This window comes from Mirounga angustirostris, unplaced genomic scaffold, assembly GCF_029215605.1.
Source record: "Mirounga angustirostris isolate CCGP_5_RB_7025 unplaced genomic scaffold, mMirAng1.0.hap1 SCAF_2, whole genome shotgun sequence".
Lineage (NCBI taxonomy): Eukaryota > Metazoa > Chordata > Mammalia > Carnivora > Phocidae > Mirounga > Mirounga angustirostris.
In genome coordinates, this window is record NW_026991710.1 from 121,847,762 (window position 1) to 121,867,442 (window position 19,681).

At 41.8% G+C, this 19,681-nt stretch overlaps 1 protein-coding gene across 14 annotated transcripts in view; it reads left to right on the forward strand.

The window, feature by feature from the left end:
• The first annotated feature begins 1,037 nt into the window (after positions 1 to 1,037).
• The window catches only part of SMAD1 (SMAD family member 1), a 74,469-nt gene continuing 55,825 nt past the window's right edge, over positions 1,038 to 19,681 (forward strand). The window contains exons 1-4 of one of the 14 annotated variants that reach the window (XM_064585109.1): positions 1,038 to 1,304; positions 2,056 to 2,124; positions 2,311 to 2,485; positions 12,960 to 13,082. The gene's annotated coding sequence lies outside the window, so the exon portion shown is untranslated. The other 13 variants (XM_054508727.2, XM_064585113.1, XM_064585110.1 and 10 more) reach the window with 13 other exon arrangements.

The window sequence follows — 19,681 nt, forward strand, 5'->3', positions numbered from 1 at the left end:
ATAAATGGTATTTTATGTGTTTTATGGGATTTGTTGCATTTCCTTTGAATAATTAAACATGAAATGCAGAAATAAATTAAGAAATAAGAATTTAAAATAGAATGTGGGCATGTAAAGGTCCATGAACAATTGGAGAGTACTATTAACTTACCTCGGTCTTTGATATTTTCTTTATATTGATGGTAATGATTCTTTGGGTTCATGAGAAATTTATTCCTCAGAGTAATTATTCCTCTCTAAACATAACTCAACATTATGGTAATTATCCAAGATTTCATGCCAGCTTCCAGAGAGCTAGCCAAGGGAAAAATTAATTCTTACAAAAAGATATGCTCAATGTCTATGCAGATTAGATGAGAGCCAGCTTGTTTTTATTTTAGGGGGTTGGTGTCATATAAAAGATAGTAGAAATTGGATCAAAAATTGAGTTCCATTGTGGCATCTGTCATTATTTGGAACAACTAGGTTACCTACTCGAATCATTAGATACTGAACTGGCACAAAGCGCATTTATTGATTCGGGGTTTGGTATAAGCACATGCAATAGTACCAGGCTATCCAATTCTGGGTACGTGCAACTGCCGGGGCTCGCAGAACATCGGAAAGTTAGTGAAGGGCAATGGAAACTGGACATGACAAGGGGAGCCTCGAAAGATAATTGTCAAAAACGCACTCCACGTTTAACGATAGGGTTCGGAGGGCGCGGTAGACGGGTGATGAGCAGTTCAGAAAATAAATACTGAACACCGAACTTCATTTGAGGATAATGCACCAAGTCCGCTCCACCGGGACTAAAGGAAGCAGGAGGAGGAAAGTTGTTTTTTTCTCCTCGGAATAAATGGGGCGTGGGGCCGCAGGCGGGGGGTGGGGGTGGGGGGTGACTGGCCCCGCGGCCCCGCGCTCGCGCTAACCGGCCGGGAATTTGGAGAGGATCCCTGGTCGCGCGGCGGCGGCGGCGGCGGCGGCGGCGGCGCGCGGGTGCGCGTGTGAGCGAGCGAGCGAGCGTGCGGGCGGGCGAGTGCGCCGGGTATTGGCAGCCGAGGAGTGGAGGCTGGGCGGCTCCGACTCCCTGACGCCAGCGCGACCAGATCAATCCAGGCTCCGGGAGCGAGCGAGCGGGCGAGCGAGCGAGCGGGCGGGCGGGAGGAGGAAGGAGAGGCCGAGCGGCTCAGCCCGGGCCGAGGCGCGGGGAGGGACCCTGCGAGCGCAGCGCGGCGCAGCGCCCCGCCGGCGGGACCGGGGCCGTGGGAGCCCGCTCGCCCGGTCACTCGTGCGCCCGCGCGGACGGGCGCGCCGCCAACCCGGTAAAACGAAACAGACCCGAACCCAACTTTCTCCTTTGCCGCGTCCCCGCCCTCCCTCGGCGCCCAGGGCTTTCCAGCGCCGCCGCCGCCTCTTGTGGGGCAAGCGCGGGCCCGCGGCGCTGCCGCGGTTGTGCGGGGCCGGTGACGCGGGCCGCGGCGGGGAGGGGGCTCTTCCCCGCGTGGGGCGGACTGGGGGACCCCCCCCCCATGATGGCGCCTCCCGACCGCTCCGAGGAGCGAACCTGCCACCTCCTCCTGCTCTGGCGCCCCGCCGGCCGGGCAGGGCTCGCCGGGGTTCCCCTCGCGTCTTTGTTGGGTCTGCGGTGGGGAAGCCGCGCTCCTCGGCCCCGAGCCTCGCCCCCGGCCCTGGCAGCGGCGGGACCTCGCCTCCCGCCCTCCCCCTCCGCCCGCTCCCCGTTTCTCTTTCCCTTTCCGCAGCCGGGCCGAGGCCCGTCCGCGCTGCCCGCGGGCCCATTGTGTCCCGCGCCGGCCCGGGCGACCCTTGCGGGAGTTGGGGGGCAGCGGCGGGCGCTGCCCTGTGCGCGGTCGGCGCCTCGCGGAGCGGGTCTGGCACGAGGGGGACACCTGGTGCCCCGCGCCCCTCCGCATCCCAGACGGGGTCCTTTCTCTGCCCCAACGAGCCTCCTGGGGGTCGAGGTCAAGGAAAGTTCGCACCGAAATTCCTAATTTATTCAAAGGCTTGGCGGCGGCGCGTAATTTTTTTTTTTTTCCCTCTTCCGCCTACACCCAGTGCGTCTCCCAAGTGTCGTCTCATTCCTTTCCCTTTACCGGATTCGATTGCCTCACTGCATGTGTATTTGTGAGTTCGCTGTTGAACAACTGTTCATTTACTCCACTCTCTGTCTTTGTTAGCGTTTCTCGGGGTGGTTGCCGTAGGAAGGTGGCGGGGGGAGTGGGTGTGAGAGAGACAGACATGGGCTTGTTTTTCTAGTTGCTTAATATACATGTGGGCTTAAAGGGAGAACGTTTCCTTGATGTACTTTAGGAAGGGAGGAAGAACAAATGCCTGCCGGATCTTACAACTACAGTAGCTGCGGCTTTTGTTTATTTTGAGGCGCATACGATTTTTCGATCTACTGTGCAAGATAGCCAGTGAGACGCTTCCCTGCTGGAAACTGAGGCGCATCTCAGCACCATCTCCTTGAGAAAGCATCGTTTTCGTGAGTGCTGGGGCAGCCGGCCTTTTCCTTTGCCCTCCTGTTCTCTTCTTTCCGTTGTATCTGAAGTTTCAGAGTGTGTGGAATGATACAGAAGTCGCATGATTTCAGTATGTCATCCTGTTGCTGAAACTCTTGGCACCTCAATCACAGAATGCCTTCATTTCAGAACATTTCTTGCTCTGATTGCCTGTGGTGGGTAACATGCCTACTTTCAGTAACAATGAGAAAACTGTTCCCTGCCCATGTTGACTTTTCATCTTGTTTCTAATTACCACTTTACGTTTTATGGGAGGTAGCTGAGCTGTATTGGAACCACTATTTCAAAACAAAACAAAACAAAAAAAATCGAGGCAGGACCCAGGTTCAGGGCCCCAGCATTTTCATGTAGTAGAAATATTTTGCATTATTGTTATTCTGATGTAGGTGCCAGGCCTCAGTATGCTGAACTGATTAAGGTGTTTGTCCTTCTCTCTCCCTCTCTTTCCCATTTGCAGTTATCTGATATTTCTCTGCAGGTGGTATACATTTGTATGATATTGCAGTTCTTAGGAAACTGTAACCAGGGTCTTGAGAGATGATTTTCTAGAGGTGGGTGATGCCAGAGCCTCTGGAGGATCCAGGCAGGATCGGGTTTCTTCTGAGGGTAGGGATTTGTCCTTGATTTAGTTTTGACCCCTCCAACCACAGGTAGGTAACCAAATACATTTTTCCTTTTTGTAGTATCCATTGGTTTTATACCCTTGAAGAGCTGATGACCTTTGCATTTTAGAGAAATGACCGTTTTTTAGGCAATTAAAAATGTTAACCTCTTACAGCGCTTGGAATTTAAGTAATTTTTTCCTACTAAGTTCATTAAAGCATTAAGTAAATCCCATTTTCCCACATACAATTTATCAGTTAAAAACTAAATTTCAGTTTGTGATTTTGATTTATAGTAATTCTGGTTCAAAGATAAAATTTAATGACTTGGTTAGATAGGAAGAAGAAGAGACTGGGGTGTAATTAGATGACTATATTTAAGCTGTAGTTGCCTACATAATCAAGGCCAAGTTTTGTGTGTATAAAAGATCTCATTTGTGTAGTCTTACAAGGCTAATGGAGGCATCGTTGAGACTTTATAAATAATGTAAGTTGTGTATAATGTAGAGTCTCCAGAGACAGCAGAGAAAGCATCATTACCAGCCTTTTCAACCTGCTTGAGATCTTAAATTGATTTACAGCACTGAACTGGTGCAAAATGATACATCAGGATGACATGGGGTCAGCCTGTAAAAGTCTATGATGTCAGCCTATTAGTTCAGTCATCATAATTAAACCATATTACAGGGGCAGCTAAGCAGGAGTCTGGCGTTATACTTCAGATATGGGTGGTACATGGATTTTGTTTATAGTGGAAAGGCTGAGCTGCCCAGGAACACTAGTGTTTCTGAGAGAGGGAAAGGCTTACAGAACTCTGAATTTCTGAAGAAATTGAAGATAAACGAAAGGATATTCAGTCTGCATTGTCTAAGTAGCTTTCCATTTGGTAGGGGAGAGACAGATGCACTGGGGGTTCTGATAAGGACCTTTGCAGCTCTTGATCCTGTGTACTGAATCAGGCTTCATGTGAGCTTGAATTTAACGTGGCCTTAGGGACCTTCTTAGGGTCCACGTACTTCTTATCTCTGATCCTTTCATTAATACTGAGTTGCACAGTATTGATTGATCAGCTGGCATGTTATTTCTTTAACTAGTCACGGTTACCAGGTCTCCAGTGAAAGCAAAGATATTTGAATTGAATGTATGAACAGTTCAGGAAAAGAAGACTTGTTTTTTGATGAAATTTCTGGCAGTCTTTATTCAGTTTATGGGTCATCTGGGGAGGTGCTATCCAATAAGGTAGCTATAGCTACATATGGGTATTTAAATATAAGTAAAATTGAAATTCATCTTCTCAGTAGCACTAGCCACATGTGGCTAGGGGCTACCATATTGGACAATGTATATTGAACATTTCCATTTTCACAGAAGGGTCTGCTGGACAGTGCTGCCCTAGGACCTTTGCTTCTGCTTTTCCTTTCTACTCCTCTTTCAGCTACTTCTCTGCTTACTACTTCTAATGAGTTTGTGGGGTCAGGAAAAGTAAGGGATGTATCATTAATTTTTCCAACTACTAGTTGCTCTTGATAAAATAAAAAACTGGAAGTGATAATTGAAGTACTGGCTAAAATGAGATTGATTTTTCTCTGGATCATATTTATCATAGACCCTAATTTGGTTTAGAATGTAGTTAATATTTTTCTGAGTTTTTACTGTATGCTTATTTTTAATACTCATACCTTATTGAAACCCCAAAACTTACATAAGTACTGTTGTTATCACATTTTACAGGCAAAGAAACTTGAGTTCGGGGTGATTCAGTGTCTTGCCTCAGGCTACATAACTAGTGAGTGATTATGATTTATAATCTTAGCTGGGTTATGAACAGGCAGTCTGACTCTAGAGCCTCACTTTTAACTAATTAACTATATATGTATATATTTTTTAATTTATATTTATATGTATACTTTTTCTGTCCAGAATATTCAAATAATCATTGTTCTGCTGGGTTTTACTATTCCAGTATGGATATGACTTGACTTTTATTTTTTAGGCTTTTAGACAGATTTGCCCTCTGTTGTGCTTTTCCGGGCTGTCTTCTTTTGAGTGCTTAAGAAGAAACATAATGTTTACATTATACATATTTAAGCAGAACATAATTGGAAGAATAAATCTGACAAAAAAGTAAGGCATTTCAGTGCTGAATTATTTTCATCTCTGCTTTTCTGGATAATTCCTGCCACTTTCCCCATGTGTTTTTTCTTGTAATATCACAAGTTGATGGTAGTGAAGAGAAAAGTTCTACTAGTTCAGTTTATCTCATCAAAATTAGTCTTCTCTTAGCTGTTAGATCCTGTACTTTGAGATGAAAATAGTTCATGGCAAATCCTGGAATTTTTTTTTTCCACATTTAATGTCTACTTTTTTGTAGTCTAGGCAGTTACTCTAAACCCTTTTTTTTTTTTTGGTCAGGCTGTTTAAGAATCTGATGAAACCATGGATCCAGTATCTGCTCATTCCCATCCTCCAATCCAAAGATCCTCCAATGCAAAAATGTTTATATGCCCTGGTGAGCTTGTATACACAAGTACCCAAATTGCATGATATTTCAGGTGAAGGACATCCATGGAATAGTCTTGCCAAGTGCGTTCATAAACATTAAGATGTGTAATTTCCTTTGTAGAGAATAGAGATATTTAGTGTTAAAAGCTGCTTTGAAGATTTTCTAATCCTGTTGGTTCCTATCAAGCTAAGCAATCTGAGGCCCAGAGAAAACAGCCAACTTGCCTAGAGTCACTCACCTAAGTGACTAGAAGAGGGAAAGCCAGAACCCAGACCACTCTTACAGTTGTTGAGTTCTCATTTGTTTATCCTTTCCTTCCACGCTCATTGTGTTACTAAGGTTTTGCTCTGAGCATATCCAGTGTAATTTTGGGAGGGGAGGAAAGGATAAGTTTTGGCCTGGCATCGACTTTTTTGTACCTAACATTGAGCCGAATAAGAATCAAGTCTGACAATCTCAGAGATATTTTTTACAGATTAAAATTGATATTTTTCATTGTAGAGGTGGAAAGGAAAAGCCCTATGTCTCATTTAATCAATGGGACCTTGCTAGAAAATGGGAGATCTAAGATTGTATCAAGATCAAATTAAATCAGTCAGTTCTGCTCTACGAATTTTCTCTCTCGACTCTAAAAAGCAAATTACGTTCTTAACCAAAAGCTAAAGTTTAGAGTATTTAAGGAAGGAGCTAGCAGGTATTAGGGAGAGAATTGGAAAGATCTGAGGAGAAGAAGGATAATTTACCTACAAGGAGGTAGAGGAATTTGATATTAAGTCATAAAATGAGGCTGATGAAGTATTCTCTGTAATGGTACTTCTATATGTGGTTTTACTGTTCTTTCTTTCTTTCTCTCCTCCTCCCTTTCTCTACCAGACTACCAGTTTATTATAAAGGATTCAGCTCAGGAACAGCAGAAGGAAGAAGGGCAGAGGGGAAGGTACAGAGGAAGGGGTGAGGAGCTTCTGTGTCCTCTCCAGGCCTGCCACTCTCCTAGCACTTTGATGTGTTCAACAACTTGGAAGCTCTGGTTTCATTTTTTGTACCAAGATTAGCAGGGGATGCTTTGATAACAAATAAGGGCATCACCTTTTTCCTCCAAACTGAAATCTCTTGGCTCTTTATATTCCTTTTCTGCTGTTACCTGGTAGTGCAGATAGTGGTGATCTGTAATCTGATTTGCAGCAAAAATACCTGAAGAGTTTTTAACACTTACTCCAGAGTAACTTTCTTTAAAAAAAAAAAAAAAAAAAAAACAAAGCTAAGTAGCATGAATGTAATTACTTAAAATCTAAATTAAAATCTTCATTTTGGTATGCGTTACTAAGATGGAGTCAGTTTTAGAGATGTACAACAAGTCCTATCAGGTAAAAAAGTAACATTTTACAGGTACTGCTGGCTGATAGGAAGAAACGAACAGCCTGTAGAACATTCATTTATGTAAGAGGGGCTGTTTTCAGACAGAAAAAGCCAAGACTTTCATAAATAGTTTAACTCCAGTGATCACATCAGAGTTTTAGGAAGATACTGGGAACTGCAGTATTTGAGCAGGTTTACATCTTTATAGTTTTTGTTATAAGCTTAAATCAGAACTCAAATCAAGACTCCCGCTTGAAAATAAAGCATCCAGCTTTTGAAGGTTTGAGGGAATCCTTACCTGGCCATTTCCCCCAAATCTCTGCTCAGTTCTAGTATTCAGATAAGGAGCCTTGTTCCCTTGTTAGGAACCCAGATCTATGGTGTGGTGGATTGGTTTCTTAATTATTTTTCTTGAGACAATAATCTTGAATTTAAAGAACACATACATACACAGCAGTTATGCGTCTATATGCTGTTGAGCTCGGAATATAGATAAATATTCACTATGTCATATTTGCAAAGAGGATAGAAGGGTCTAGCTATTGATTCAAAAATATATTTAGATACATAATTTTTAAATATTTTATTTGTAGTTTCTCCTTAATTTTAGGGTAGCCGTACAATAGATATTTTTTCCTATAATCTCAGATAGTTAGGGTAGTTACTCAAACCGTTCATTCATTTTCCTTTCCTTGTCTGTCTTTTGTGGTTTCTTTGCGGTGTGCTTATGCAAAGTGGAAGTATTTCAGACCTTTAAGGTTTTTTTTTTTCTTTCAGTTTCAAACACCACAAGAAAAAAAAGGAACTAAATACCTTTCAAGTATTATAATTAGGCATTAAATTAAGTCATTTAGTTAGCTAAATACATGATCTTTTGTTTGTTTAGATTGAAAGAAAACGTATCTTTTTAATGGAAGAAGGATATTATGTATACCATTAATTTGATAATTTTGATTCAGTATTATAGTGAGTATATGCTTCATTTATTCCCTTGAATATTTATTAGTTCTGAGTGGTCCAATAATTAGAAGACACACAAAAATGAGAAAGTATAACAACATTGCAAGAGTTGTTACAAGATCATATAAGAAGAAGTTACGCAGACAACTCACATGAGGACCACTGTGGTATGGAAGGACATGTGGATTTGCATAGGTAGAAGGGAGGAACATTCTAGGCAGAGTAGTGGTATGAAAGGAGGTTAGGCATGAGTGTTGAGAATCTACAGTAGCATTGTCCCAACAGAACTTTCTGCAGTGATGGAGATGTTTGCTATCTACACTGTCCAATATAGTAGCCACTAGCCCTCGTGACACTTAAAATGTGGCCAGTGCAACTGAAGGGAGTTGATTTTTTAACTTTAATCACGTTATGTTTAAACATAACTGTTTATCCTGTGACGGTCATATTGGACGGCACAGATCTAGAGGCTGGTGAGCAGCCCTACCTCACCACAGTGGGTATTCCTGATGGGGCTCAGTATGGTAAGGGGGAAGACACGTTTAGAAGGCTTAAGTTGGGGTGAGAATTTGAGTACCTTACAGTGCCAGAATAAGGAAGCATTGGGAAGTCGGTGAAGGTGAACATGCAGTGTCGATTGGAGAAGGTAGGGCCGGATGCCAGGAGATTAATAGGAAAGCTATTTGAGTTATCTGTGTGATAGAGATGGGTTTTATGAGAAAAAAAAAAAAAAAAAAAACGGTTGGTGGTTATTTCACTATAGAGTAACAGGAGAGAGGTGTCAGAGTATTCTTGTTTCCAACCTGAGTGGCTGGAAAATTAATAAAGTATTTTCTTAAGAATAGGGAAGAACTGGTTGTGGAAGGAATAAAGATTAAATTGACATGTCGAATTAAGGTGGAGTCTCTAAGTAGAAGTATCCTACTGGCAAGTTGGAGATAAATAACCAAAGCTTAGGGAAGGGCTCAGAGCTTCACAAAAGATTCTCAGGAGTCTTCTCCTGAAAATGATGGTTGACCTTCCAAAAGTGGATCGGTATTCTGAGAGGACCATGGAAAGGAAAAAGCTGGTGGGTCAAGCCTTCCACTGAAATCCACAATTGGGAATTAGTAGAAGGAAGAGGTATATTTAAAGTGGATGGAAGAAGAAATTGGAAGAAAGATGTAGGGTCAGAGGAGCAGTGAAACCAGAAAGCCTGGGGAAGAGAGATTCCAGAAGTAGGTTCAGATTGGGAAAATGTTGTATGGTTGGCTCATGTTGAAGGAGGAAAGGTCAGGGTAATCAAGTGAATGCAGGTGTGAAGAGACACAGAGCATATTAAGAAATGAGAAGTAGGGGCGCCTGGGTGGCTCAGTCATTAAGCGCCTGCCTTCGGCTCAGGTCATGATCCCAGGGTCCTGGGATCAAGCCCCGCATCGGGCTCCCTGCTTGGGGGGAAGCCTGCTTCTCCCTCTCCCACTCCCCTTGCTTGTGGTCCCTCTCTCGCTGTGTCTCTCTCTGTCAAATAAATAAATAAAATCTTAAAAAAAAAAAAAGTAGATTATCAGATGCCCTCGAGTGACTTATATTTCAAAATAGATGCGATCTCTTTGATTCCGAAGGTTGAAGGAAAGAAGTTAATGGACAGAGCAATTAAAGATGATGGAGTGAGTGATCTAGGGCGCAGATGACAACATATTAACCATGGTAAGGTGGGACAGTTGTCCGAGAGAGAAGCAGGATGGGGCTCAAGTTAGAAGAAAGGAGATGGCAGAGCTTCTGCCAGCTTGCATTGACTTTCCCAGTAGTGTGGGAGACGAGTCCCTTACTGGGGTGGTGAGGTGGGCGACTCGGCAAATGGTACTGGAAGTTTAAGAATAATGGAGAAGTTTTGAAAGTTTTGAAAGAACCATTGCGGGTAGTGGGCCGTGGAAAATTCAGAGCCTGAACAGCAAGGGCAAAGCCTGGTGGAAAGTTTGATGTGGCTGTGGATTAGGTAATTGTTACTTCCTAGAACAACTGGATGACCTGATAGTAAGATTGGAGAGAAATGTTGGTAAAGATGATTCTGGCCTACCATAGCAAATCAGTTAAGAGACGAGGCTCTAGAGTCAGATTGCCTGGGTTGAAGTCTAAGCCCCGCCACTTAACTTGCTTTTTATAACTTTGGGGGAGCTACCATTCACTTTGGTACCTTGCTTTCCCTTGTCTGAAAAATAGAGATAATAGTATCAGCCTCAGGATTGCTAGTAAGATTAAATGAATTATACTTTCATATTTCATCTAATTAAGATGCTGCTAATTATTTCATTGTACTATTTCATGTGCTACTCGAGGAAAAAAAAAACCCCGTCAATTAGATATGACTTACCATTGATTGTAAAGTTCCTTGTTTCAGAGGTGTTAAAATGGGGGAGAGGGGAGGTGCATTTTATGCTCAGTATAGGATTTGGCATAGTGAACATTCAGAAAACGTTAGCTGTTTTTAAAAATCAATGTGATTTTAGAGTCTAGAACGTTAATGAGAGCAGTACTGAATCCAATCTAGATAAGGGGTCATAGGTTATAAGGAGTCTAATGGACTTAAATGAATTGAGAAGAGTTAAGCAATGGGAATCCTGGTAATGAAATTGTGAAATACCAAGTTTGGGAATTTGTAGATGGAGCATTTCCCTGACAATTGCAGATAAAGGTTTTTGCGAAAAATATAGTAATTGAACTAAGAGAAGAATGCCCTTTAATGATTTAAAGAAGTTACTTAAATTGCCCAGAGCTTTTAAAGATAAGTATTCAAATTTATCTGTGGCTTTTTTTATAGCATTCATTAGTGTTACTTTTTTTTTTCCAGTGGAGTAATACACACTCAGTGTAGAAAGATTCTGGCATGGATTCTTGTCATAGTGTCGGAAGGAAAGGGGGAGATTGATATGTGCCATTTCCTCAAGAGACAGGAGGGGGTAATTAATAGCCAGCTCTAGAGCCCTTTTAAATGTGGAAGGCAGAATCCATAAAGGAAAATTTTATAGATTTGACAGCATTTATGTGGCCAAATACACACTTACAAATAACTAAACATGGACTTACAAATAACAACCTTTTAGGTAACATATTTGCAGCAAGTTACTTACTGTTCTATGTAAGAAACTTCTAAAATCAATAGGAAAACAGCACCCCTAAGAAACAAGATTGGTAAAGGACGTGAACAGACAATTAAAAAATACATGAAATCTGCTAGCTACTAATAAAAAATGTTCTCCTGTGTCCTGGCCAGATTCCTCACTGGAATAGGGATGATGTCTTTTACTTTATTGTGTTATTCTTTATGTACCAGGAAGTATTGGTCTGGGCAAACTGGTTTATTTTTCATTGAAGCCAGAATTTCCCAGCTGCCTAAGCAAAGCTGGAGTTACTGGGAGGTACATGGTATGTATAAGCCAGAGTTATAAAAGACAAGCTTTTTCCATCTTATTTCCTTGATCATATCCTGCTCCTCTCCGTGACATGATTTTGGGATCAGAGTCTTAGAAGAATGTGAGGTGTTCCCAGCCCATTAGGGGTTGTCAGTTATATGCGGTTTCTCAATCAACTGACGTGATTGATGAACCTGAGGGACACCTGTGCTTCACAGAGTATAACGAGATGGGCCTCTTTCTCTCCTACCTGAGTTGCAGCATTAGATTCTATTTATAGTGGCATTTTCTTATAGGAGACCGGTGGTGGGCTTGGAATATGGTTTTGATTGTTAAAATTGATTAGTTTATAAGGTATCAAAGTGAGAAAGGTCCTGTTGTGCAGAAGTTCTTATAAAATGAAAGTAATTTTAAAAGTTAGGCATCAGCATTTAATTTCCCAGATTTTCTCTTAAGGATAACAGCGATCATGGATGTAAAAAAAGGCTTTTCATATGCTGTCTGTAAGGGAAACATATGCTGCTTGTGGGTGAGGTCCATACCTGACTGAAGTACACTCGGTCTTACCTCAGCATTAAGGGAGTTCTTACTGAGCTGCTAGACAGAGTAGAATTATTTGGCAGCATTTTCTGCCTCACCATCTCCTTTCTTTTTTTTTTTTTTAAAGTAATCTCTACACCCAGTGTGGGGCTCGAACTCACAATCCCGAGATCAAGAGTCGTATGCTCTACCAACTGAGCCGGCCAGGCGCCCCTTAGATGATCTGTGAATATTTCAAAGTTGGGGGGAAAAAGACTTTTAAATCTCACTTACACACTTACCACTCAGGCCAGTACCCATCCCCTCCTTTTTCTGAGTGACTGAGTAGGAACCCTGAACTGATATGCCTTCGTCAGGCTCAGACTCTTTAAAAGCTAAGTGGGACAGGGAGGGTGACCGCCTGGAAGACGGGTCTTAATTTTATCAGAGACTGTAGCTTTTCATGAAAGGGAATAATAATGCAGAGCATGTTGTGCTAGCATTTAGCCCCTACTGGAACACCCAGGATGGCAGATTGTATATGGCTTGCCATCTCATCTGTTACAGCTTCCTGTTTTGCTTTTTGCCCATTGCTGGCTTTGCAGTGTGGCATGATTAATAACACCCTCTTTATTTTCCTTGTGTTCATGTTTGTGTGCTCAGGATTTCCATTTAGTTTATTCAAGCTTGAGGGAATGTTTGATTGGTTTTAAATGTTTTCCTGTTAACTGTGAACAAAATTAACTTGATTAACATTCAGATGATTGGCACACAAACTGTATTTATAGCACTTATTTGCATTTAAACACTGAAGAGTTCTGTCTTGTCAAATTGTGCAGGCTGAGATGTGGATTTGTATTTCGGGAAGGGCTCCTTTAAGAAGGTGCAGCCTCACTCTGGGGTTCTGCCTTTTGTTAAGCCGGTAAAATCTATTCAGCAAGTAACTTGTGCACTCCTGCTGTGTGTCTGCTATATTTGCGGGAGGGATAGAGAAATGTATTCTCAGTTTCTGCCTCCAAGGAGCAATCCTATCAGTAGGAGGAGACTACAATAAGAAAAGTTAAATAACAAGCCATCATTACTAATGTTACATATTCTTACTTTGAAGGTATTTCTCTTATAATTGGGATAGCCTTTAAAATCAAGGGATTGAGAAAGAAAGCTGATGCAGTTGGTGGAGCTCTTGCTTCCTGTCCTTCAGCAGTTTTTGAGTGTGTCTGTACTTCATAAGGTATGTTTTATACACTTGATAAGGTGGGAATCAGTGGTCATAAATGTTAGACTTGCACTAAAAATCTTGTAACTTTGACGAACAGTACAAACCAGCTTGTCCAGTCTAGCCTTTGTTTTAATAGCCTTTGTTACGGTTTTCTTACTACCTCTTTCGACTGAGTTACTTGGGGGTAACGGGCAGTGTCTTTATGATCACAGGATTGTTCTCCCTTGGTCTGCCCATCAAAATCACTTGAACAACCACCACAGAAATCCATGGACCTGCCGCTAGGGGATTCTACTCAAGGGTTATGGTGGGGAGCTTTTATAAAATTATTACTGGCAAGTTTAATGTCTACCAGCATTAAGAACTTTTGGCCTGACACACAGTAGGTACCTGATGAGTGGATTTTTTCATTTTAAGTTCGTTGTGGGTATGAACTATGTCTTTTATACCCAGCAGCACTTGACCCTGTGTAATACCCATTGTAGGTGCTCAAACCATACCGGTTAATTCTGACGATTGACTGTTTTGTTCCTGCCCCCCTTTTTTTTTTTTAAAGATTTATTATATTAGCACGAGCTCACAAGTGGGGGCAGGGGCAGAGGGAGAGAGAGAATCTCAAGCAGACTCCCTGCTGAGCACGGGCCTGACCCATGGCTGGATCCCACGACCCTGAGATCACAACCCGAGCTGAAATCAAGAGTCGGACGCTCCACCAACTGAGCCACCTAGGCTCCACTGTCCCTGCTTTTTTTTGTTTGAGGAGAAAAAGAGAGAGGAAGAAAGGATGTGTATGTTTGACCTCTTTCTCTTGTCCATTCTTGAAGAGATCAGCAATTCCTTGTGTCCTAGTGTCTAGAAGTGGAGCTAAATAGAGGTGTTGAGGCCTGAGGCATTTAGATTACAAGGAGAAAAGGAAGTTTGGGTTGTCACAAGTAGGGGAGGCAGGGCAAGAGTGATTCTACCAGCATCCAGTCGGTAGAGGGCAGGGATGCTGCTTGACATCCCATAATGCTAAGATTGAGAAACCCTGCCACAGAGCATGAAGAGGGGGGAAGAAGGGGGTTAGGAGGCAGATAAGAGTTGAAGTGGTAGTGCCCCCAGCTGATGTTACTGCCATACCAGTACACGGTTTGCTTTATCTTCCCCTCTGCTGCTCATTCCCTCACCCACATCCTGCAGAGTTCACAGTATTCATTTTTGCCATCATGTATAGATAGCATTGTGACTGTCAGCTGTGTGTTAGCCATTAAAATGAATATTTTAATATTTTACCTATAAATTTTCTCCATCTCTACATTTGCCTGAGTGGAAAATTACCTTAACAAAACTACTGGCTTATTTTTTTTAAGCCAATAGTTCTATGTTTTCAGTGAAGAACCCTAAGAATAATCAGTGAGAATGTAAAGAAAATGCATTTCATAAAAGGAGTTTAATTTTAATGTTCCACAGACATATAAGAAAAGAATATTAAGATTTGGAAACATATATGGTCTATTGGTGTGAAGCCATGGTGCAATTTCCTTATGTCTTATTGAGTTGTAGCTTATGACTTTTTATCCTTATTTTGGGCTCTTAAGATTAAAATGAACTTAATTTTGTCATTGCTGCCCTGATAATAAAACTCTTGGTTTTTCCCATGTTCTAGGAAAGTGGGAAGTTATCAAGAAGGGAAGAACAATGAAAATAAAAATAAGTTGGGAAGGGAAGAATTGGAGGGATTGAAATAAAACTATAAGCAAATCCCTGCTTACCAGTCCTTCTGCTTTATGCATGAGACACAGGAGGAGGTTATTTAGGAGGAGCAGGGTGGTAGACTGGTTGCCTTGGCAAGCTCCTTAACCTTTCTGTACCTCTGTTTCATCATGTCTAAAAGAGTCCTTATAGGATTCTTGTAAGGATTATGAGAGGCAATAGGTATAAAGTATCAGAACAGTGCTTGGTGCTTCATTGTGAGTGGTGATGGTGGTGGTGGTGATATGAGGATGATTTTTGATTCTTTTTGAATACTTGAGCTGTGTTGAAAATTGATGGAGACCATGGATGCACTCATATGATGTCATCCATTGAACCCCGTGCATGACAACTCCCTCCTTTTGAAGTTGGTAGTGATGGTGATGAGAGTTTGTTGAGTCTTCAAATTGGTGTGTTTCAGATGTTCTATTAAGGCTGTTTCTTGCCTACAGTCAGAATTTCAAGAGGAGGAGAGATTTGTATGACAAAATAGGTTTGTTTTTGTAAGTTTTTATAATAAAACCATTTTAGTTAACTGACTGCATCATCCACTTAGAGATTTTCCACAGCGGTATTTGAATCTTGAACAGGCATTTCTTTAGAATTTGCTGTGTTCTCAGGGTTAATAATATTAATGTAAACAAACTGTGATAAGGAATTAAAATCTTTCTTTGATAAAGTATAATACATTCCAAAAACAGTGGTTAATTTTTTTTAATTCACTGTGGTATAATTGACGTACAATATTATATTAGCTTCGGGTGTACAACATAGTAATTCGACAATATTATTGACTGTATATGTCATCCTCATGATGTATTTGTTTTATAAGTGGAAGTTTGTACTTCTTAATGCCTTTCACCTATTTTGCCCCTTTCCCCACCTTCCTCCCTTTTGGCAACTACCAGTCTATTCTGTGTCCGTGAGTCTGAGTTTTGTTTTGTTTGTTTTGTTTTTTAGATTCTATACAGAAGTGACATCTTGCAGTATTTGTCTTTCTCCATCTGGCTTATCTCACTTGGGATAACACCCTGAAAGTCTATCCATGTTGTCATAAATGGCAAGATTTCATTCTTTTCTTATGGCTGAGTAGTATTTGTGTGTGTGTGTGTGTGTGTCTGTGACTGTGTATATGTGTGTACCACATTTTTATCCATTCATCCATAGTTGGACACAGGTTGCTTCCATATCTTGGCTACTGTAAATAATGCTGCAATATACATAGGGGTGCATATATCTTTTTGAATTAGTGTTTTCACTTTCTTCAGGTAGATACTCAAGTAATAGAATTGCTGGATCATATGGTATTTTTATTTTTAATTTTTTGAGGAAACTCCATACTCTTTTCCATAGTGCCTGCACCAATTTACATTCCCACCAGCAGTGCACAAGGGTTCCTTTTTCTCCATATCCTCACCAATACTTGTTTCTTGCCTTTTTGACCTCTTTTTGATAAAAGCCATTCTAACTGGTGTCAGGTGATATTTCACTGTGGTTTGATTTGTATTTCCCTGAAGCTTAGTGATGTTGAGCATCCTTTCATGTTCCCATTGGCCATCTGTATGTCTTCTTTGGAAAAATGTCTACAGTGGCTAATTTTTATTGAGGCTGCTTTGGATTATCCATTTTATTGTTCCTACTGATGTGACTGCTTAACAATCAGTTGAACTCAATCTGTATTTTTATTGCATGGTAGGAAACAAAGCCCAAGATGCATGTGAGATGTAGTCGTGGCAAAGAAAACAGCATAGATTGTTGGCCATTTACCCTGTATGTATGTTCCTCCTTGGATAAACGTTGTGTGGCTCTTATCACAGTCATCATGTAAGATGGTTCTCCCATCTCTCACTGACATACCTCCTAACTCTAAGCTTGGTGGTGATGGGAACTGTACCATACTCAATTTTCTTTCTACTGCACTTTTATGTTGGTGGTAAGCGCTTAAAGAATTTGTTCAATTAAGTAGTGAATTAGTGAAGACTAAAGTTGTCTTAATAGTTGAATGTCTAAAGGAGGAGAATTTGGGTTCCGGAGACTTCTGAGAGCTTTGCTAGGTGTTTCCATTCTGACCGGTAAGTCAGTCATTGTGGAAAAGTTCATGGAGGACTGGACTGAACCCGTGACTGAGGCAGAGAAAGTCTGGACTTACGGTACAGCTCTCATCTAATTCCGTTGGGTACCCTTGCTTATAACCAGAGCATTTTTCCTCTAACCCAGTGGGAGATGTTGCATTTGCTTCTTTTAGCTCTTAGCTGGAGGGAGCTGGTCCTGTTCTGGAAGAGGGCTGCTACTGTTTTGTTCAGTTTTTTCTCCGAGGTGGCCAAGCGAACCTTTGTTAAGTCCAGTCTAGTTTTTGGCAGATTGAAAACAGGCTGTTGTTGATTGTCATGTGGAGGAGAGTGAAATCTGGCTAATGTCAATGTTTGTTTCAGTGATTGTGTAAACTTTGATTTTTAGAAACTATTTCGTTCTTCCGAGTAACAGATTTATATGCTGGAAAAGTGAAGGACCAAATTGCTTTTGAAGATTTTTGAGTAATACAAAACTTTTTTGGGGTAAGAAATTCATGCATTGAAAAGTTTGAAGGATATTTGAATTGTTAATGGAAAGGGGACTAAGGGGCTAGAATGGGAAGAAAATTATTTTTTGTTATAATATGCATTTTGTAAAATCAAATTTTTTGATGATGTGGCTGACTTGCTTAATAAAAAAGTGCATTCCCGCTCACCTCTTCACCCGGAATTAAGTCATATATTCCAACTCTGTATACAGGAATAGATTTCTCTTAAAAATCCCACTGCAGGGGCGCCTGGGTGGCTCAGTTGGTTAAGCGACTGCCTTCGGCTTAGGTCATGATCCTGGAGTCCCGGGATCGAGTCCCACATCAGGCTCCCTGCTCAGCACGGAGTCTGCTTCTCCCTCTGACCCTCCTCCCTCTCATGCTCTCTGTCTCTCATTCTCTCTCTCGCAAATAAATAAAATCTTAAAAAAAAAAAAAATTAAAAAAAAAAAATCCCACTGCAGTGATATTTCCACTCTGTGCAGAAACACTGTCAATTATTTTTTCTTTATAAAAAGATAAATCTTGCCACCTCTTGGTCAAAATACTGTCTTACAGAGTGATGTAGAATAAATGTTACCCTCTTCAGTTTTTATTTGTTTTTATTGGGTTTTAAAATTGAAAATAGTAATTGGTTATAAGTAAAAAATGTTCTGCACTCCCCTCCTTCCAGCTCACTCCTAGAGGGAATCACTTACTTGGTTTTGTGCATTTCCTTCCAGGCCTTTAAAAATGTACCTATGTTATATATCTACGGGTTTTGTTTCTCTTTGTGTTTTTGAAATGGAGCCATACTGTATATACTGGTCTGCAACTTCTTTCTAACTGAACAGTTACGGTCTGGTTTTCTTTCCCTGTTAGACATAAAAGTCTGTCTGGTTTTTTTCCCTTTTAACAGTTACATCATGGTCGGATGTACCCTAATTGATTTCATCACTCCATTATTGTTGGACATCTGGGTTATTTAGAACATGAATATGCTTGTGTATGTTCATCTGAGGATGTTGCTTCCCTTGCAGCTGTCTTAAGGCGTGGCCGTTCTCTCTCATAACCCGAGGCCCATGGTGCCTGGAAGCGGGGGCCCTGTTCGTTGCCACCGCCACACCATTCTTCCGTCCTCCATAGAAACACCCAGCTTTGAATATCATGTCAGATTTCACCTCTCACTTTCCTTCCTTGTTAGTGCTTTACTGCCCCGGCCCCCATCATTCACCCTCATTCCTACGAGATTTTAGCTACCAGTCGTTACTCCCTCCCTCCTGCTCCTGTGATAATTCTTGGACTGCTTCTCCAGTGACCTTTGACCCCACCTCAGAGACTCCGCCTCATAGTTCCATAATACGGGATTTTGCATGTCTAAAAATTAAACCGATTTCTCCAGCTTTATGGTTAATTATTTTCTTTATTTACTTCAGCAATAAAGTGTTATTTGTTCATGGCCCTCCCTTCAGAATATATCCAGGATCTGACTGTTGGGCCACACTGATCCAAACCTTTGACCCTCTCCAACCACAACAATGGCCGTAGCTTCCTAATTGGTCTCCCTCGCTCTTGCTGCCATTACCACAACCAGCTGTCACCATTCCTACTGCTTCCGACTTCTATTCTTTCAGGGGGCCAACCCGTGGTCATCCTGTCAAGCTCTGCTCACATCTCCCCCGTGGTGCCCAGCTCAGTTCAGAGTGCAGGCTGGGAAGTCCGTGGGTCGGCTCCCCGTGGGTCTGCCCCCGAAACCTGGCCCACCTCCGCTCTCCTGCCTGCCCCTTGCCTCGTTCCCCCTGCAGCAGTGTGCTGCCCCACTTGTCCACATGGCTCAGCCTGTCACCTTTCTAGGCTTCTGTTCAAATAGCACCCTCCTCGTGAGGCCTTCCCTGACCACTGGAATGTAGGTCTCATGAAGGCACAGACTTTTAAAAATATGCTTTTGGTCTCTTTTGTTCAGTGCCAGGTCCCCAGCGCTTTTCCCTCCTTCCCGCCCCCCCCTTCTTTATGTCTTATAAAGTTAGAACTTCACGGAACAGACAAAACTAGGACAGAAACTTCGGTTTTTTGTATGTACAAAGTATTCAAATTAAGTTCCTTATTTGTGAAGCTGTTGTGTTAATAAAATATATTACATTTTTTGGCATGTTGTAATTTTCAAATCCGTTTTGCATGTTCATATTTGAGCCTCGTTAACAATCCAGCAGGATAGGTGATGGAATCAAAGTTTTGTGGAAAAGCACATTGAAGCTCAGAGCGGTGTTTTGTTCAGAGTACAGCTTCTAAGTGGAAGCTACCATTTCAGCCTACCTCTTTTCACTCCGAGGGAAGGGCCCTT